The sequence below is a fragment of the Lepus europaeus genome, chromosome 13 (genome assembly GCF_033115175.1).
Source record: "Lepus europaeus isolate LE1 chromosome 13, mLepTim1.pri, whole genome shotgun sequence".
NCBI classification, from domain to species: Eukaryota; Metazoa; Chordata; class Mammalia; order Lagomorpha; family Leporidae; genus Lepus; species Lepus europaeus.
This window is the reverse complement of record NC_084839.1, coordinates 93,414,156-93,422,384: the sequence shown is the minus strand read 5'-3', so window position 1 is coordinate 93,422,384 and position 8,229 is coordinate 93,414,156. Positions and strand designations below refer to the sequence as shown.

General features: G+C 41.1%; 1 pseudogene; it reads left to right on the top strand.

The window, feature by feature from the left end:
- The first annotated feature begins 6,468 nt into the window (after positions 1–6,468).
- On the top strand, positions 6,469–7,050 carry LOC133772431 (density-regulated protein-like; annotated as a pseudogene).
- Positions 7,051–8,229: the final 1,179 nt, after the last annotated feature.

The window sequence follows — 8,229 nt, the reverse complement described above, 5'->3', positions numbered from 1 at the left end:
TCATTGCATAGTGACCTTTGTCTAGCAGTTTTTGTGCTAAAGTCTATTTTGGGTCGGGCGCTGCAGCATAGCAGGTAAAACCCCCGTCTACAGTGCCAGCATGCTATATGGGTGCCGATTCTAGTCCCGGCTGCTCCACTTCTGATCCAGCTCTCTGCTATGGCCTGGGAAAACAGAAGATGGCCTAAGTTCTTGGACCCCTGCACCTACATGGGAGACCTGGAGAAAGCTCCTGGCTCCTGGCTTCAGATCAGTGGAGTTCTGGCTGTTGAGGCCAACTGGGGAGTGAACCAGCAGATGGAAGACCTCTCTTTCTCTCTGCTTGTCCTCTCTTTGTGTAACTCTTTCAAATAAATAAATAAATGTAAAAAAACATTACTTTGTCTGAAATCAGGATGGCAATATCAGCTTTTTTTTTTTGGTTGCTGTTAGCGTGGGATATCTTTTCCCATCCTTTCACTTTCAGTTTGTGTGTATTTTTGTTGGTGAGAGCAGCAAACAGATGAGTTTCATGTTTTAATCCATTCAGCCAGTCTATCTTTTAACAGGACATTTGAGGCCACTTACATTCAAGGTGACTATTGATAAGTAACGACGTGGCCCTGCCATTTTCCCATAAATATTCCTATTGCTTACTTTGGTTATCCTTTGTACTTTTACTGGGGGATTTTCTGCCTTCATCTTCTTTCATAGTGATGACAATGTTTCTGTGTGTAGCACATTTTTAAGCATCTTTTTTAAGGCTGGACGGGTGGTGACAAATTCAGTATATGTTTGTCATGAAAGGTCTTTATTTCACCTTTGTTCATAAATGAGAGCTTTGCAGGGTATAGTATTCTGGGTTGACAGTTCTTTTCTCTTAAGACTTGCAATATATCTCGCCATTTTCTCCTAGCCTGTAGGGTTTCTGTTGAGAAGTCCAATGTGAGCCTAATTGGCGATCCTCTGAAAGTAATCTTATGTCCCTCTCATGCACATTTTAGAAACTTTTCTGTATGTTTTACTGTGAGGAGTTTGACTATGACGTATGGTGGTGAAGATCTTTTCTGGTCCTGTCTATTAGGATATGCTTCCTATACTTGGGCTTCCCTCTTCTTTTTTTATTTAAGATTTATTTATTTTACTTGCAAGTCAGAGTTACACACAGAGAGAAGGAGAGGCAGAGAGAAAGAGAGAGAGAGAGAGGTCTTCCATCCGATGGTTCACTCCCCAGATGGCTGCAACGGCCGGAGCTGTGTCAATCCAAAGCCAGGAGCCAGGAGCATCCTCCAAGTCTCCCACGCAGGTGCAGGGGCCCAAGGATTTAGGCCATTTTCTACTGCTTTCCCAGGCCATAGCAGAGAGCTGGATTGGAAGTGGAGCAGCTGGGTCTCAAACTGGCACACATATGGGATGCCGGCACTGCAGGCGGTGGCTTTACCTGCTATGTCACAGTGCCAGCCCCAGGCTTCCCTTTATTCCTTTATTTCTCCAAATTAGGGAAGTTTTATGTAATCATTTCTTGAAAAATGCTGTCTAATCCATTCTCTCTTTACACGCCTTCAGGAACTCCAAAGACCCATTTGTTGGGTCATTTGATAGTATCCTATGAATCTTCAACATTGCTTTTTAGTTTTCTAATATCTTCTTTTTCTTCTTCTTCTTCTTCTTCTTCTTTTTTTTTTTTTTTTTGGTCTGACTGTAAAATTTCCAGAGATTTGTCTTATAACTCAGATATTCTTTCTTCTGCCTTACCAACTCTGTTGTTAAGGCTTTCTACATTTTTTATTTGATCAATTGAATTCTTCATTTCTACTGTTTCATTTTGATTTCTCTTTAAAATCTCAATTTCATGGGAAAAATACCTATTCATGTCTTGTGTGGATTTCTTTAATTCCCAGATTTGCTTCTGGTTACTTTGAAGTAATCCTATGATCAATGTCTTGAATTCCATTTCTGACATTTTGTCAATCTCTTCGTCTTCACATTCTAATATTGAAGTGTTGTCTTCTTTTGGAGGCATCATATTGTTTTCCTTATTCTTGTTTCTTGCATTGCTACATTTATTATTAGGTATTTGTGGTGGTACTTGTTGAGTTTCTCTTTTCCCCTGTGATGGCTTTTACCTTCTGACTATTCCTCTGTGGATTAGTGGAGTGGCTGCTCTTTCAGTGAATACTCAGAGGCTTATGCTGGGTATGGTCAGGGAGCTCCGTTCAGTGCTCAAGGGTGAGGGGAGTGTTCAAGGTGACACCCAGTTTGCCAGTGGCAAACTTCTCTTTTTTGTTTATTAGAGGGGAGGTTTAATCTGCTCTATTGGTGTAATATCACACTCACCTCCTCTCCTCCAAGGAGACCAATGCCTGATTACTCTAGCTCCAGTGTGTATAATATTCATTCTCATTGTCACAAGAGCCACACAAAGGACCCATGCAGTCCTGGGTGTGAGGATGGATACTGCAGCAATTACTCTCAACAGAGAATCGGGGGCCCCGGGCATGTGGAGCTGCCCACAGTGACTGCCCAAGGTCCCTGCCACACCCTGTGCTTTCTCATGCAGCCAAAATGTTTTCACAGTCCCAGCACACAAGGCTACCATGGTCATGAGCATCCAGCCACCTGTCAATCCTTCCAGCCAGATGCAGGCATCTCCTGGACATGTGGATGCAAACTGGCACAGCTGTTACCTATATCCAAAATGGCACTTGCCCTCTCTCTGCTAGCTACAGGATGCTGGTTCTAGGTGGTCAAGGATAGAGATACATGATCCCCCCTTTATTTCCCTCTAGGTTGGCAGGTACACTGACGCCCACAGAGCTCCAGACCATACTCACAGCAGGCTACTCCCAAAGCTTTATCGCCAATGGCTTGGGTTGCTGTCGTCTGGTCTCACCTCATTCTCCAAAGCTGGTGCTGAGGCTCTCTGCTGCTGGGGTCCTGAGTTGTGGGCATCCATACTCTCCACATGGATCCACAGGGTCCTTCTAATTTGCATGGAGTTTCCTCTATAGTCTTCTCCCTACTCTTCCCTGAGATTACACTTTCTCCACATTTTTAAAACTATCTTCCCCTGGACTAGAGCAGTAAGCTCCCTTCTTATTCCGTAGAGGTTGTGTCTTTTGGAAGTGACTAGATTTGATTAGATGTTAGGGTGTAGCACCATAGTTAAATCCTCATGGTTATATAAACCATAAGAGACTGACTGCCCACATAGACATAGATACTTGTGCTACCACCATAACCTGATGCAGTCAGGGGAGCCCATGCTGTTTGGCCCTTGTACCTCCAGAACCATGAGCTAAATTAAATCTCTTTTCTTTATAAAGTTAAGCTGCCTAGAGCATTGTTCTAATGATGCAATCTAACTAGGGCCCAGAAGAGACTTTTTTTCCTTCTACTAGCACCTTATACTTTGCAAACTTCACACATACACATAGATTTGTGGAACAAAGTTTACCTTTAACATTAAAATTGTAGCAATTCAGAAAAATGCTCTCAGAACACTTGCCCCACAAAGGTACCTCCCTACATGAGCTGATGCTAACTCTTGCCTCTGAAACTAGATATGCAGGTAGCTTACATATATTTTTGTCCATATTCTCCATTTCACCTTTAAAAACTTCCTATTGTGTCAGCTTTCTTGAATAAACACATGGTTTACTATGGCTCATGTATTCCCTGACAATGCTCTGTCATTCTCAGACAAACGTCATTATTCTTTGAGATCTCTGTTTGGTGTTTAAATTGACCTGTATCAAAGCTGCCAATGTTGCCTGCTGGTTCAGGGCTAGGCCTTGTGAGCACTTCAGATGATGATTTCATCTAATTGCTACAAGCCCTGTGAGAAGGGTGTGATGGCAATGCTCATTTGACCAAAGGGGACATCTAGAGAACTGAGCTGGTAGTTAAGTGCTTTGTGCTGAGGGTGGGAATAGGAATCTGAGGGCTTTGTGACTACACCAGCCCTCTTTGCTGTGTTTATTCCTTGGACTCCCTATATAACAATAGTCCATTGTGTGTTCTGTGTTCCTCTACAAATGGTCGGCACCAACTTGTACTTCCTGTATCAAGGCCTGCTGAGCAAATGGCTGGGAAGCTGCATTTATAGAAATCAGCCAAGGGGATTTTTTTTTTGAGAGGGAGAGAGAGAGAACAAGCGAGAGAGTGAGCTCCCATCTGCTAGTTTACTCCTGAAATTCCCACAGGGTCAGGGTTGAGTCAGGTCAAAGCCAGGAGCCAGTAACTCAATTCAGGTCTCTCACATGGATTGTAGGGATCCGACTACTTTAGTCATCACTACTGCCCCCTGAAATGTGTATTAGCAAGAGGCTGAAATCAGGAGCAGAGCCAAGATTTGGATATAGACACTCTTCTATGACACACAGGTGTCCCAACCAGTGACTTACCCGCTGCACCAAGGCCCACCTCCACGTAATTTTTCACTGAGCTATGTTTTGTGCATCCAGTGCCATGGAGAAGAACTCATGAAAATGTCACTAAATTTCACTGCTTGTCCTACATCACAAACACTAAGTGTCAGACATTTGGTAAAGTCATTTTCATGAAAATTTCAGTAGGGGAACAGGAGGTGAGAGGGAAATGGGACCAAAAGAAGTAGTAAAGGGAAAAAAATTCTATAAGATGAGAAAGGCAAATGAAACAAAGACATGACATGAATGAAGTCTTGAAGTGGCAGGAGAGGAAATGATACAAGGGCCTCTTTCAAAGAAAAGAGAGAAAAGATCAAATATTCCAACATCATTGGCTTTCTTTTGTTCCTGTATGAACACCAGCCTTCTAGCTCCTTTACTTAGTCTAAGATTGTGAGGGTGCATAAAAACTCATATACCTAAGTCAAGGTGAAAGGAAAAAGGGCCACTCACACACAGTTTATACTGTTTACTTTGCAGAAAGGACATTGATAAAAAATAATCTCTTTCTTGCATTTACCCAAATAGTGAGTGCAAAATACAGCATCAACTGGCAACATGTTAATTCCCTTACAATACAATAGAAAATATCTCGTCCACACTGGAAAACCTCCTCAGATGATTTTGACGTGTGCCCCCACTATGTGACACCAGGGCTACATCATCTCCAGGGCTCTGCCAATCAATTTTCACCAACTATTCTTAGTACAAATGTCACAGGTGTGTAGGGGGAATCGCATCTTGTTTTGGAACTGAAATAGAAGGCTCCAAGCAATTTTTAGTATGTAGGCCACTGTTTCCCTCTCACACTGTCTGCCACAGTTTGTTGTAAGCGTGGCCTAATTTCCTGTTATGAGTGGGTCTGTGGAACACAGGGATTCTCCTAGAGGAACCGTGTGTATTTATAGAACCAAAGGATGGACATATCTACCTCAGCTCTGGGATGGAAGAGGTTCAGGCTGAATTTCTGAGAGAGCTTAATTCTGGTGAAACTGTGAATTACTAAGCCAGTTAAAAATAGGCTCCCAAGGCCAAAAGAATAGAAAAGAAAGTACCGAAGGAAGCACAGTCATTTAATCATTTAGCTTTTGATCACTGGGCCGAACTGACACACTTCAGGCCAGGGACTTGTCAGTTAGCGTAGCCTGAGCTGAAAGGACCACACAGGCGAGTGACAAGAAAGCTGACAGAGGAGGTGGTGGTGGTGGAGAGGACTCTCTGGGTGGCAGGAAGGGTGTGCCGGAGCTGGGAGAGGCAGGATCTGCTCTGAGAGAGCTCCCAGGGTCATGGCTGTCCCATGACTGTGGGCATGTGGTGCTGAGGCCCCCAGCAGCCCAGGAGTGGAGGCAGCCTTTGCTTTCCTTGAGGATGATAAATAATGACTACTCTTCATTCTTCTTTTTAAAATTTTATTTAAGTTATACACATTTCATATATTTCATATACACAGATTGAGGAACATAATGGCATTCCCTCCCCCATTCATGCTCCAACTCTTCCTCCCCTCCCTCTCGGATTTCCACTCTTAATTTTTGCAATCATCTATTTTCAGTATGCTTAATTATTGTATAGTTAACCATACACTAAGTAAAAGAGCTCAACAAATAGTATGAAGAGAAAGAAAGCACTGTTCCTCAATGGAAGAGACGTGGAATCTCAAAATGCCAATTTCACCCCAACACATTACAATTCAGGTACCCCATTAGTTACCTTGGACAGGGAAAACATATACAATCTGTCTTTTTGGGATATTTCACTAAATATAATGGTTTCCAGTTATGTACATTGTATTGCAAAAGACAGGATTTCATTTTTTTTTTTTTTACAACAGAGTAAGACTCCATAGTGTATATATACCATAATTTCTTTATCCAGTCAACAGTTGATGGACATCTGGGGTTGATTCTATATCTTACATATTGTGAATTGTGCTTGCAGAGTTTCGCCCATGTTTTCTAATTATTTGATGTTATCGCGTTGTAGAGTTAGGTCTTTGATCCATTTTGAGTGAATTTTTGTGTAAGGCATAAGGTAGGGGTCTAGTTTCATACTTCTGCACATGGAATCCAGTGGTGCTGACTGCAAAGGAGACCCTAAGAATAGTGCCAAGTTAGATGCGGGCTACCTATTCCGTGTGCTCTAATCTGGAGTGTGTTCATTACCAACAGAGTACTGTGAATATATGCCTGATGTTGCTAAATGCAGACAGTAGTTAGAGAAGAATTTTCCAAATAAATTTGCAAAACTTACCATAGAAAAATCACCCAAACAAGAGGCGGGAATCACTGAGGGTCAAGGAACAGCAGGGCAAGAAGAGGAGAAGAAAAAACAAATGAGAAGTGGAAGAGGTCAAATAAAACAGAAGAAAAAGACAGTACCACAAAAGGTTACAATAGCCAAAATTTCCAGAGCAAAGAAGAAATATGTGACAAGAGTATGTGGTCTTGCAACTTTTGAAATTGATCTTAGGGAAGCACAAAGATTTTTTGCGCAGAAATTCTCCTGTGGTGCCTCAGTAACAGGGGAGGAGGAGATCATCATTCAGGGAGACTTCACAGATGACACCATTGACATCATTCAGGAAAAGTGGCTGGAGTTGGATGATGACAGTATCGAAGATCTTGGAGAAGTGAAGAAGTGATTCTGAAACTTGTCTATATTTAATGATCTGAACTGAGAAGTGATATGGCCAAAGGGAGAGAGGCCTTTTAAAATCTATATATTTATCCTACAGTAAGACTGTAGATGACCTTCATTCTCGGCATCTTCACTGTTCTGTACGAGGCTGTTTGTTTGTTTGTTTTTTTTTTTTAATTGCCAAAGTCTAATGAACAAGGGAGACTGTCATGCTTATGCATGAAATAGAATTAGTCAAAATAAAACATTTTGGTCATTTGGTAAAAGAAAAAAAAATCTGCACATGGAGATTCAGTTTCCCCAGCACCATTTGTTAAAGACTGTTCTTGCTCTGGAGATTTTTAGCTCCTTTACCAAAGATAAGTTGGTTGTAGATGTATGGATTGATTCTGGAGTTTTTATTCTGTTCCATGGGTCTGCAAGTCAGTTTTTATGCCAGTACCAGGGTGTTTTGATTATAACTGTCCTGTAGTATGTCTTAAAATCAGGTATTGTGATGCCTTTGGCTTTGTTTTTGTTGTATACGATTGCTTTAGCTATTCAAGGTCTCTTGTGTTTCCAAATGAATTTTAGTATTATTTTTCCTAGATCTGAGAAGAATGTCATTGGTATTTTGATTGAGATTGCACTGAATCTGTAAATTGCTTTTTGAAGTATGGACATTTTGATGATGTTGAGCCTTCCAATCCATGAATATGGAAGATTTTTCCATTTTTAAATGTCTTCTATTTCTTTCTTTAATGTTTTGTAATTTATGTAGTAGAGAACTTTGACATCCTTGGTTAAATTTATTTCAAGTTATTTGACTCTTTTTGGAGCTATTGTGAATGGGACTGATCTTAAAATTTTTTTCAGCCATTACATTTTTTGTGTGTATACAAAGACAGTTGATTTTTCTGTGTTGATTTTACATCCTGCCACTTTACCAAACTCTTTTATGATTTCCAGTAGTCTTGCAGTTATCTCTTATATATAGGATCATTTCATCTGGAGATAGGGATAGTTTAATTTTCTCATTTCCAAATTGTATTCCTTTGATTTATTTTTCTTGTCTAATATGTCAAGCTCTGGCTAAAATGTCCAGGTCTATATTAAATAGTAGTATTGAGTGTGGGCATCCTTGTCTGGTTCCATACCTTGGGGGACTGCTTCCAGCTTTTCCCCATTCAATAGGATACTGGCT